The sequence below is a fragment of the Pleurodeles waltl genome, chromosome 2_2 (genome assembly GCF_031143425.1).
Source record: "Pleurodeles waltl isolate 20211129_DDA chromosome 2_2, aPleWal1.hap1.20221129, whole genome shotgun sequence".
Classification (NCBI taxonomy): domain Eukaryota; kingdom Metazoa; phylum Chordata; class Amphibia; order Caudata; family Salamandridae; genus Pleurodeles; species Pleurodeles waltl.
The window spans coordinates 329,289,226-329,301,476 of NC_090439.1; positions in this window are offsets into that span (position 1 = coordinate 329,289,226).

The following is a 12,251-nucleotide window of genomic DNA, read 5'->3' on the forward strand; positions in this document are numbered from 1 at the left end:
ATGGCAATGGTACTGGCCAAGTTTCAGGAGACCAAGCGGCTGCAGGAGGAACAGTATCTGGGGATCAGGGAGGAACTTAAGTCCACCAACACCACCCTAGTCACCATTGTAGGGGTGCTGAAGGACCTTGCGGACACCAGGAGGGACACTGTGGCACAACAAGGGCCCCCTGACATTAGCCTGGATGATGAACAGCCCACCACCTCCGCCGGCGCTAGTGGACACGAGGCAGCGCCACAGGACCATGACACCAGCAGCCCAACCCATGCAGGTGGAGAACCACCCTGCACACGGTCCCTGAGATCCAGGACAAAGACACAGAACAATGCCAAGACCCCCACCAGGAAATGAGACCACCCTGAATGTCATCCTTCTGTCCCACTACGTCACCCTGTCCATCCATCAACTGCCCTAGCTCCACTTCCTATGCCACTTTGGACAATGCACCTGTGAAACAAATAGACTGGACTCTGCCATGGACAATCCTCCACCATCACCCCTGCCCATTTTACAACCCCCTCCACTAATTTGCACTGAAATAAACTCCCTTGAATCACAAAACAATCTTGAGACAGTCTGTGCTTTCACAAATGTGTATTTGCAATAACTAAGGAAAATAGCAATATCGATTGTATTGTCAACATACCTATGTCACACAGCTCTAGTACATGAGGTAATATAGCAAAGGTCACACAGTGGGACCCACATCTGTGAAATTGAAAGGCAAAGTGACAAATCAGGGTCCATACACTGGGTGAAAGTGACAGACTTATGATAGGTCTAACAATTGTATGAGATGTGTGAGCCAGTGACATCTTCTTACCTGTGTCTCACTGGAAGTATTGCTGGATAGCGTTGTTTCTGTTGTCGATATCCTCTTCTTCTACCTCCTCTTCTTCACTGTCCACAGGATCCACAGCTGCCAAAAGACCTCCTTCTGGACCATCCTCCTGCAGAAAAGGCACCTGTCGTCCCAAATCCAGGTTGTGCAGTATACAGCAGGCCACAATGATATGGCACACCTTCTTTGGTGAGTAGTAGAGAGAACCACCTGTCATATGGGGGCACCTGAACCTGGCCTTCAGGAGGCCGAAGGTCCTTTCTATTACCCTCATAGTTTGCCCATGTGCCTCATTGTAGCGGTCCTCTGCCCTTGTCCTGGGATTTCTCACTGAGGTCAGTAGCCCTGACAGGTCGGGGTAACCAGAGTCACCTGAAAATATCGAGGGACACTGTTAGACACACACTAACCCTTAGAAACAACCCCAGACCAAGCCAACTATTCACAGGGTATAGGGTCCTTGTCCTCATCTATTAGCCACACACGGTGCCTCTGGAGTTGCCCCATCACATAAGGGATGCTGCTATTCCTCAAAATGTAAGCGTCATGTACTGAGCCTGGAAACTTGGCATTCACAATGGAGATGTACTGGTCGGCCAAACACAACATCTGCACATTCATTGAATGGTAGCTCTTCCGGTTTCTGTACACCTGTTCACTCCTGCGGGGGGGTACCAAGGCCACATGTGTCCCATCAATGGCACCTATGATGTTGGGGATATGTCCCGGGCATAGAAGTCACCTTTCACTGTGGGCAAATCCTCCCCCTGAGGGAAAACAATGTAGCTGTGCATGTGTTTCAGCAGGGCAGACAACACTCTGGACAACATGTTTGGGAAAATAGGCTGGGGCATCCCTGATGCAATGGCCACTGTAGTTTGAAAAGACCCACTTGCCAGGAAATGGAGTACTGACAGGACCTGCACTAGAGGGTGATTCCTGTGGGATGGCGGATAGCTGACATCAGGTCTGGCTCCAAATGGGCACAGAGTTCCAGGATTGTTGCACGATCAAGTCTGTAGGTGACTATTACGTGTCTCTCTTCTATTGTCGACAGGTCCACCAGCGGTCTATACACGGGAGGATGAAGCCATCTCCTCACCTGCCCCAGCGGACGTGCCCTATGGATGAGAACAGCAAGCAGAGAGTCAGCCAACACTGAGGTATTAAAAAAAAGTTTATTGCGCACCTTTGTCAATCCGCAATGTGCGTGTCACTGTGTGTATGCAAGGCCTAGATAGGTGTGACGCATTTAAAATTAATGCCATGTGGCACCGTGAAATGGGGGTGCCTGACCTGTAAGGTGGGACAAGGGGCTATGAGGTAACTGCGCTGGCATTCTACACCGTTGTGATAGGCGGTCGAAGACCGCAGTGTAATCCTGCATTGGTTGAACATTGGACCCTCTTGGTCCCAGAAGCCAATGACGATGTACGTTGGCTGTGACGGTACGCACCGCCCTGGACGTGACCGCCATTTTCTGTTTGTTCACTCACTTGATACCTGACCTTCGATAGGAGAGCACCTACATTGCAAGTGTTGATGTGACCTCAGTCTGGAAGCGACGATGGCTCATGTGTGTGGGGAAAGGGCACCTGCCTTCACTTCGGAGGAGTTGGAGAAGTTAGTGGATGGGGTCCTCCCCCAGTATATGCTACTCTACAGTCCTCAAGACAAACAGGTGAGTACACTGTGAGCATGCTGTATTGGCAATGCCTGTTTGGAGTGGTGTGGATGGAAGATACGGGGGGACTGAGGCCTGCATGAGCGGACGGTGAGTGTCTGTGCGTCAGGGCAAAGGTGGGCAGGTGGGTCAATGACTGTGACGGTCCGGATGGTTAAAGGTTTTCCTTTTTCCCCTGTACTATTCCTCTAGGTCAGCGCCCACCAGAAGAAGGATATTTGGCGTGCCATCGCCAAGGACGTCCGGACCCTGGGAGTCCACCACAGCGGAGTCTGAAGCCACCAGTGGGACGGAGGGCGCGGGGAGCTCCATGGCAGGGACCAGAGATGACATCAGTGACAGCGATTCTTCCTCTGATGGGAGCTCCTTTGCGGTGGCGGGCCCCTCTGTCCCCCGCATCAACAGGTACTGCCACCATCACCCCTACCAGCACCACCTTCCCAGCAGCTCCTCAGCGTGTGCCCCGTGGCGCTCACCCAGGAGGGTGGGCATCTCCTTCGCCCCAGGCACCTCAGGCCCTGCCCAAGTCAGCACTGCTGCCCTCAGTGAGGAGGCTATTGACCTCCTGAGATCCCTCACTGTTGGGCAGTCTACCATTCTGAATGGCATCCAGGGTGTAGAGAGGCATTTGCAACAAACAAATGCATACCTGGAGGGCATTCATTCTGGACAGGCAGCCCAACAGAGAGCATTTCAGGCTCTGGCTTCAGCACTGATGGCAGCCATTGTCCCTGTGTCCAGACTCCCCCTCCAACCTCCTCCACCCAGACCCAATCCCCTGTACCTCAGCCTATCCCAAGCACACCATCACACCAGCATGCACACACCTGAACACACAAGAGTGGCTCAGGCAAACATAAGCACCACACATCCCACAGGTACTCACACAAGCATCATACCCATGCACACATACCAACATCCACTGCCTCCACTGTGTCCCCCTCCTCCACGTCTCTCTCCTCCCTCACAGTCTCGTCTCCACTCACACCTGCATGCACTACATCTTCAGCCACTACCTCCATTACCAGCACGTCCATCACCAGACACGGCTCACGTGCATTCACCACCCCCACCACCATTCACACATCCCCTGTGTCCTCTCCCAGTGTCTCTGAGCCCTCCTCCCAAAGTACACAAATGCAGCCACACACCCACCCAACCTTACAACAGCCTCCAGCCCATGCACCTTCACCCAAAGTCAGCAAACGTACACCTCCTACAACCACTACCTCTTCCTCCACTCCCAAACCCACTCCATCTACCCATCCCAGTGTGTCTAAAAAGCTTTTCCTGTCTACTATTGACCTCTTCCCTACACCTCCCCCATCCGTTCCCTAGGGCCTGCCTTTTCAGGTCCCAACCCAGCACCTCAGCCACCACATCATCGGTCACAGTGGTGCCAGCAACTGCTGGCTTTTGGAGTGCATCAAGCATCAGGGCTGCCAGTGTTCCACGGAGTGAAGGCAAGGACATTCCGCCACCTCCAAAAGTCAAAAAGTTGCCCACATCCTGGAGGGAGAAGGCGAAAACACCTGCCACCAAGGGCTCAGGCAAAACAAAAGTGGATAGTGGAAAGACAGCTGCGCCACCATCCAAAGTGGGGAAGAGCCAGAAAATCAAGGGCAGGTCCACATCGACGCCAACCTGCACGTCGGACAAGACCGCCACCAGCACCGCCACCTACACCGCCACCATAACCGCCACCAGCACCGCAGTCACTGAGCCCGCCACCAGCACTGCAGTCACTGAGCCCGCCACTAGCACCACCGCCACAAAGACCAGCACCAGCACCACCGCCACAAAGACCGGCACCAGCACCGATGCCACAGAGCCCGCCGCCAGCACCGATGCCACAGAGCCTGCCGCCAGCACCGATGCCACAGAGCCCGCCACCAGCACCGATGCCACTGAGGCCGCCGCCAGCACCGATGCCACTGAGACCGCCGCCAGCACTGATGCCACTGACACCGCCACCAGCACCGCCAGTGGCCCTGCGACATCCTGAGCCAGTGGCACCAACGCAGACATGGCTGCCATCCCCAGTGGTCAGTCGTACGAGGCTGGTGGTCAGTTCCAGGAGTCTGGGCAGCTTGCATATTGCACCACCGTCAGTGGAGTATCGCATTCACTAACTCAGTCCTTGGCAGGATGAAGCACTCTGGGCACAAAGCCCTCTCCAGAACCAGTGGACTACCACATCCACTGCCTCAGTCCTTGGCAGGATGAAGCACTCTGGGCACAAAGCCCCCTCCAGAACCAGTGGAGTATCAGATCCACTACCTCAGTCCTTGGCAGGATGAATCACTCTGGGCACAATGCTCCCCCCAGAACCAGTGGAGTATCACATCCACGACCTCAGTCCTTGGCAGGATGAAGCACTCTGGGCACAAAGCCCCCTCCAGAACCAGTGGAGTATCACATCCACTACCTCAGTCTTTGGCAGGAAAAGCACTCTGGGCTCAATGCCCCCTCCAGAACCAGTGGAGTATCACATCCACTACCTCAGTCCTTGGCAGGATGAAGCACTCTGGGCACAATGCCCCCTCCAGAACCAGTGGCGTATCACATCCACTACCTCAGTCCTTGGCAGGATGAAGCACTCTGGGCACAAAGCCCCCTCCAGAACCAGTGGAGAAAGGCATCCACTACCTCTGCCCTTGGAAGGATGAAGCACTCTGGGCACAAAGCCCCCTCCAGAACCAGTGGAGAAAGGCATCCACTTGAGAGACTGTGGCTTGGCACTCCCCAGGATAAAGCAGTGGGCAAACCACCCACTGTAAAGACTTGTGAGACTGTGGCTTTGCACTCTCCAGGATAGAGCAGTGGGCAAACCACCCACTGTAAAGACTTGTGAGACTGTGGGTTTGCTCTCCCCAGGATAGAGCAGTGGGCAGACCACCCACTGTAAAGACTTGTGAGACTGTGGCTTTGCACTCCCCAGGATAGAGCAGTGGGCAGACCACCCACTGTGAAGACTTGTGAGACTGTGGCTTTGCACTCCCCAGGATAGAGCAGTGGGCAAACCACCCACTGTAAAGACTTGTGAGACTGTGGCTTTGCACTCCCCAGGATACAGCAGTGGGCATGGGGCCCCCTCGTGGAGCTGGCGTCGTGCACTTATCCGGCCCCCCTTCCCTTCCCCCTGAGGTGCATGTTTCATTTCGATCTGATGCCTCTGCAGTGTTCTCTCCATTTGAAGTCTGGTATCGAGTGTGGGCCTCGCCCATGCTTTTTGGGTCCAGTGGTCCACGGACTATGAATGGTGCACTCTCCGGACTTGTGTAGTTGGTGTACACAATTGTATATACTGTATTTAAAGTTTTGAATAATGGATTTTTATTTATTACACTCATTCAACACATTTCCTTTTGTCCTTGTGTTCTTCCAGGGGGGGTTTGGAGGGGTGTAAATGAAATGTTGCAGCATGTATTTGTGTGTATATTGTTGTGGGTGAGGGTGGAGGTGGGGTTTTTGCATGCTGCGTGTGTGTGTCACTCTCTTTTCACTGACAGGACCTGCACTAGAGAGGGGATACCTGTAGGCTGGCGGATAGCTGCCATCAGGTCTGGCTCCAATTGGGCACACAGTTCTTGGATTGTGCCCAATCAAATCTGTATGTTATGATAATGTGTCTGTCCTCCATTGTTGCAAGGTCCACCAGGGGTCTGTACACCGGAGGGAGGATGTCGCCATCTCATATTCAGCCTCAGAGGTTGAAGCCTATGGAAGAAAGCAGTGATCAGTGGGTCATATTCACACATCTATTGCACTAATGATGCATTTTTTCCTTTACAGAACCAGTATGTGAATCCGATAATCAGTTGCTGTGCCAATGTCTGCTGTGACGCAGTTAGGTGCCATGCCTTGTGCCCTTCTGAAATGGCGGCTGCCTGACCTGTGAGGAGGGACAAGTAAAAATGAGGCAATTCCGCTGGCATTGTGTGCCGTTGCGGTAGGCGGTTGAAGACCGCCGCGCAACTTTCCATTGGTTGTCATTGGGCCCTATGGGTTCCAGAAGCCAATGGTGATGTACTCCAGTGGTGACGGTATGAACTGCTGCGGACATGACCGCCATTTTCTATTTGTTCACTCACTTGCTACCTGACCTTCAAAAGGAGAGGACCTACACTGCAAGTGATGCTGTGACCTGTTTTTGGAAGCGACAATGGCTCATGTGTCTGGGGAAAGGGCCCCTGCCTTCACTGCGGAGGAGTTGGAGAAACTGGTGGATGGGGTCCTACCCCAGTACACATTACTCTACGGTCCTCCAGACAAATGGGTGAGTACACTGAGCATGATGCATGGGCCATGAATGAATGGATTGCTGTGTGTGTAAGCCACATGTAGGGGGGGCATAGGCATCCTGGCCAGAGTTCTGCATGTATGTTGGCCAATGTATGTGCATCAAGGGATGTGAGGGGTCTGGTGGGCCATGAGTGTGACGGTCCGGACGGTTGACTAATTGACTTTTCGGCTGTCTTTCCCATTCAGGTCAGCACCTACAATAAAAAGGGTATTTTGCGTGCCATCGCCAAGGAGGTGCGGACCCTGGGGGTCTTTGACAGGTGGAGCACCCACTGCCACAAGCTCTGGGAGGACCTGCGCCGCTGGGCAAGGATGACAGCGGAAGCCCAGCTGGGGCTGGCCTCCCAACAAGGAAGGAGTGCCCGTCGCACCATGACCCTCCCTGATGTTCCGCATCCTGGTGGTGGCCTATCTGGAGTTGGATGGGCGCTTGAAGGTATCACAGCAGCCACAAGGGGGTGAGTACAGATTCTGAATCCTGACTTTGCACGTGTTAAGGGTTACCTGGGTGGGGGATGTGGGCTGTGGGTGCCCCTGGGCCAGGGCAAAGAAGGCAGGGTAGGTCCCTTGTTGGGCAGGCTCTGACGCATTCATACCCCAATGGTGTTAGTAGGCATCTACTACTGGGCATGGTCCTGTGGGTTTGAGTTGTGCAGCTGATTGGCATTTGGCATTGTACCCCATGGGCTGGTGACTATCTTAGTAGCAGGTAGTACATGGCCTAGTGCATAGGACTGCTCCTTGTGTGTTGTGTACGCCAACGGTGGTAGTGTTGCTGGCATTGACCATGTGTATCCCCTGTCTCTCCCCCCCTTTTTGTTTTGTCACCGTATCCTTGTGTTCATTAGCATCATCTGCCGGAGGAGCAGAGGCACCGGTGACTGAGGGAGCTGCATCCCACATTGGCCTGGAGGCCGAATCCACTGACGGTTAGGGCACCAGTGGGACAGAGGGCGAGGGGAGCACCACGACGGGGACAGGAGGGGACACCACAGACAGCGGCTCATCCTCTGATGGATGCTCCCTGGCGGTGGCGGACACTTCTGTGCCCACCCCAACAGCAGGTACAGCCGCCACGCCCCCTACCAGCACCGCCCTCCCAGCAGCCCCTCAGTGTGTTTCCCGTGCCCCCTCACCCAGGAGGGTGGGCATCTCCTTCGTCCCAGGCACCTCAGGCCCTGCCCCAGTCAGCCCTGCTGCCCTCAGTCAGGAGGCTATTGACCTCCTGAGATCCCTCACTGTTGGGCAGTCAACCATTCTGAATGCCATCCAGGGTGTCAAGAGGCATTTGCTACAAACAAATGCATACCTGGAGGGCATTCACTCTCGCGTGGCAGCCCAACAGAGAGCATTTCAGGCTCTGGCTTCAGCATTGATGGCAGCCCTTGTCCCTGTCTCTAGCCTTCTCCCTCCAACTTCCTCTACCCAGTCCCACTCCCCTCAACCCCACCTTATCCCAGGCACACCTTCAGACCAGCATTCACCCAAATCAACACATAAAAGTGGCTCAGGCAAACACAAGCACCACACTTCATCTCACAGGCACTCACACAAGCACCATCCCTATGCAGAGACACGAACATCCACTGCCTCCACTGTGTCCCCCTCCTCCCCGTCATCCACCTCCCTCCCAGTAGTGTCTCCACTGACACCTGCATGCACTACCTCAATCACCAGCACGCCCATCACAACACACCCCTCACTGGCAGTCACCACCCCACATCCATGCATACTTACCCTGTGTCCTCTCCTAGTGTGTCTGTGGCCCCTCCTCCCAAGTTACACAAGCGCAAGCACCCACCCACCCAACAGCCATCCACATCACAACAGCATCCATCCCATGCACCTGCAACCAAACACAGCAGACAGACAACTCCTACAACCACTCCCTCTTCCTCCACTCCCAAACTCTCTCCCTCTTCCCTCCAAGTGTCTCCAAGAAGCCTTTCCTGGCAAACATTGACCTCTTCGCTACCCTTCCCCCCTCCGTCCTTCCCCTGGGGCCAGGGTGTCCAGAACTCAGCCCAGCACCTCAGCCACCAAGTCGACGTCCGCTGTGGTTCCTGCAGCGAACAGAGGCTCAAAGGGGGCTCCCGGCAGCTAGGCCAGTGTACCACCAACACCTGCCAAGGATAAAACTATTCTGCCACCTGCCAAGGTGAAGAGGGAGACAGCATGCAGAAGGGGAAGGAGCACAAACCACCCAGCAAGGCCACCTCAAAGACTCCAGCTGCCAGACCCAATGTGACACCACCATCTGCCAAGATGAGGAAGAGGCAGAAAACAACAGGCAAGGCACTTCAGACATCAAAGGCTGCAGGTGAAGGAATGGTGGCTACCAGCACAACCGCCAGCACCACCACCTGCACCGCGGCCAGCACCGCCGCAAGCACCGCCACCTGCACCGCCACAAGCACCACTACTGTCAGCAGCAGCAGCTCCAGTGGTCAGCCATCCGAGGCTGCAGGAGAAGGGCTGGGGCCTCCACCCACCACTGGCAGCACCTCCACCTCCACTACAGCCAACACCACCACCTGCACCACTGCTAGCACCGCCGCAGGCACTGCCGCAAGCACCGCCGCGAAGAACCACCACCTGCCCCACTGACAGTAGCACCACTACCAGCAGCCCCAGTGGACAGCCGTCCAAGGTTACAGGAGAAGGGCTGGGGCCTCCCAACACCACTGGTAGCACCTCCACCAGCACCGGCACTACAACCAGTATGCAGCCTTAGCCGCAGCAGAATAATGTCTAGCCCTGCCTCCATGGACTATTATGCAACCTGGTCCCTGGAAATCTCGTGCCTCAGACACCCAGGTGAGGGACTGTGAACTGCTACACCCCAAGTGTTGCATCAGTGGGCACAAGGCCCCCTCCACAACCAGTGGAGAAAGGCATCCACTCACCCAATCCTTGGCAGGATGAAGCAGATTGGGCACAAAGCCCCCTCCAGAACCAGTGGAGAAAGGCATCCACTCACCCAATCCTTGGCAGGATGAAGCAGACTGGGCACAAAGCCCCCTCCAGAACCAGTGGAGAAAGGCATCCACTCACCCAATCCTTGGCAGGATGAAGCACACTGGGCAAAAAGCCCCTTCCAGAACCAGTGGGCAACCCACCCACCTAACAGACTGTGGCTTTGCACTCCCCAGGACCAAGCAGTGGGCAACCCACCCACTTGAGAGACTTGCAAGACTGTGGCTTTGCACTCCCCAGGACCAAGCAGTGGGCAAACCACCCACTTGAGAGACTGTGGCTTTGCACTCCCCAGGACCAAGCAGTGGGCTAACCACCCACGTGAGAGACTGTGGCTTTGCACTCCTCAGGACCAGGCCGTGGGCAATCCACCCACTTGAGAGACTTGAGAGACTATGGCTTTGAACTCCCCAGGACCAAGCAGTGGGCATGGAGTCCCCTCGAGGAGCAGTGGTGTTATTCTATCTTCCGGGTGAGGTGCCCCCCTTCCCCATCCCCCTAAGGTTCCTGTGTGTTTTCGACCTGATGCCCCTGCAGTGTTCTCTCCGTATTGAGGCAGGAGTCAAGTGTGGGTTTGGCCCATGATTTATGGCCACGTGGCCCAAGGACATTTTGAATGGACAATGTACTGCCTTATGTACATATTGTATATTTTTATAAATACTGTTTTTCTATTTATTACGTAAATCTGCCTATTTATAATATATCACTGATTTGACTCTATTCCTTTTGTCCTTGCCTTCTTCCAGGGGGTTACGGGCTGTAAATGTAATGTTGATGCATGTTTTTGTGTGTATTGTGTTGTGGGTGAGAGGTGGGGGTGTTGCGTGTGTGTCACTCTCTTTTTCCTCCCCCTTTTGCCTGTGTACTAGGTGCCCTACTCACCGTGGTCGTTGCTGCCGCCTTTCCTGGTAGATGAGGAGGTAAACCAGCATGTGCAGGACCTGCAGCTTGGGCTCCATGGCATCGTGGTTCTTTGTTTCTGTCGAGCGGTGAGTGGTTTCCGTTCCTAGTCCTGTTTCCGCTGTGCTTTTGATGGTGCTGGTATCACCCCGGAAAATTGTTGTGATGGGGTGGGCAGTATAATTGTCTTCTGCTTGGCTGTTGGTGTTTACCGCCATGGTGTTTGTTGCTACCCCCGTGCTGTCGGAGTGTTAAAGTGGCTGTCTGTGTTGGCGGTTTCCGCCGTAGTTGCGATCCCATTTTTTTTACCGCCTCTTTAACACCGACCACCAGGGTTGTAATGAGGGCCAGGCTGTCTTATTTAGGGAGGGTTACTGCTCCCTTTTGATCAGCTGCAATGTGAGTGTGAACTGCCAGTCGGCCTCCTATTGGCCCATGGCACGCTGGTAGCTGGGTCACCTATGGCATATACGCGACACAGTGCCAGACCAAAACCCATTAATACATACACTCTACATCATGGGGAGCAGTTGCAGACTTATTACATGGCTCAGAACTGACTTGACACACACCACCCACAATACCGTATTACCAACACTGCAGTACTGAGAGAGATTTAGGTTGACTCCTAGCATATAAAGAATGGGATAGAGCACCCTACTGCCCAAAATATAAAGTTCCAATACATCCAATATAATGTTGTTCACAGGGCATACCTCAGACCACCAAGCTTACACAAAATGTTCAGCTTCACTTTCTATGCCCCAGGTGCCAGACGGTGAATGCCGATATGATACACATGGTCTGGAACATCCAGTTGTCAGGACTTTGTGGAAAGAAGTTACGGATGCACTGTGTGAAGTAACCAGTAGCAAAAACCTACACACTGCAGACAGGAGGATATTAGGCCTTATTTAAGCCGAAGAAAGCCCAAGTGATTACTAACTGACTTATTGGCCTAGCACTTCTTATTACTAGCCGGTCCATAGCCATGCACTGGAAGGCAGTTACTCTATCAGAGTTACAACATTGGTGCGCTGCTACATTAAAGTGGGGTAAGGCTGAAGCTGTAATGGTCTGGTGAGAAGAGGTCCAGGGCTTGCGCAGGATCCCTATAGCGGCCTCTAGGGGCACCTTGTTACAGGATTTGCAAACCTTTCAAGAAGCCCTCAGATTGAACACAAGCTATGCCCATAGAACAGCCTCCATTACATTACCGACTACCACCATGTGCTACCTGCTGTATGTTACGCTCACCCTCCTGATGCTTGTTAGTATTGTGAGGATGTACTGAGGGTGACAAAAAGGATATTTCTAACATTTCTATGACAGATGGTTGTGGATGGGTGGGGTTGGAAGGGAGTAAGAAATGTTATGTATCTGAGGGTGCAAATGTTTTACTTTCTCATGACCAAATGTTTGTTCTTGTTCGTATAAAAATGTAATGGACCATTTCTTCCTGCTACTGAACTTAATGATGCGAAATGGAACCTATGTTAAGTTCTGTATACATAGTGCATTGTATTATGCTGACGTGATGAA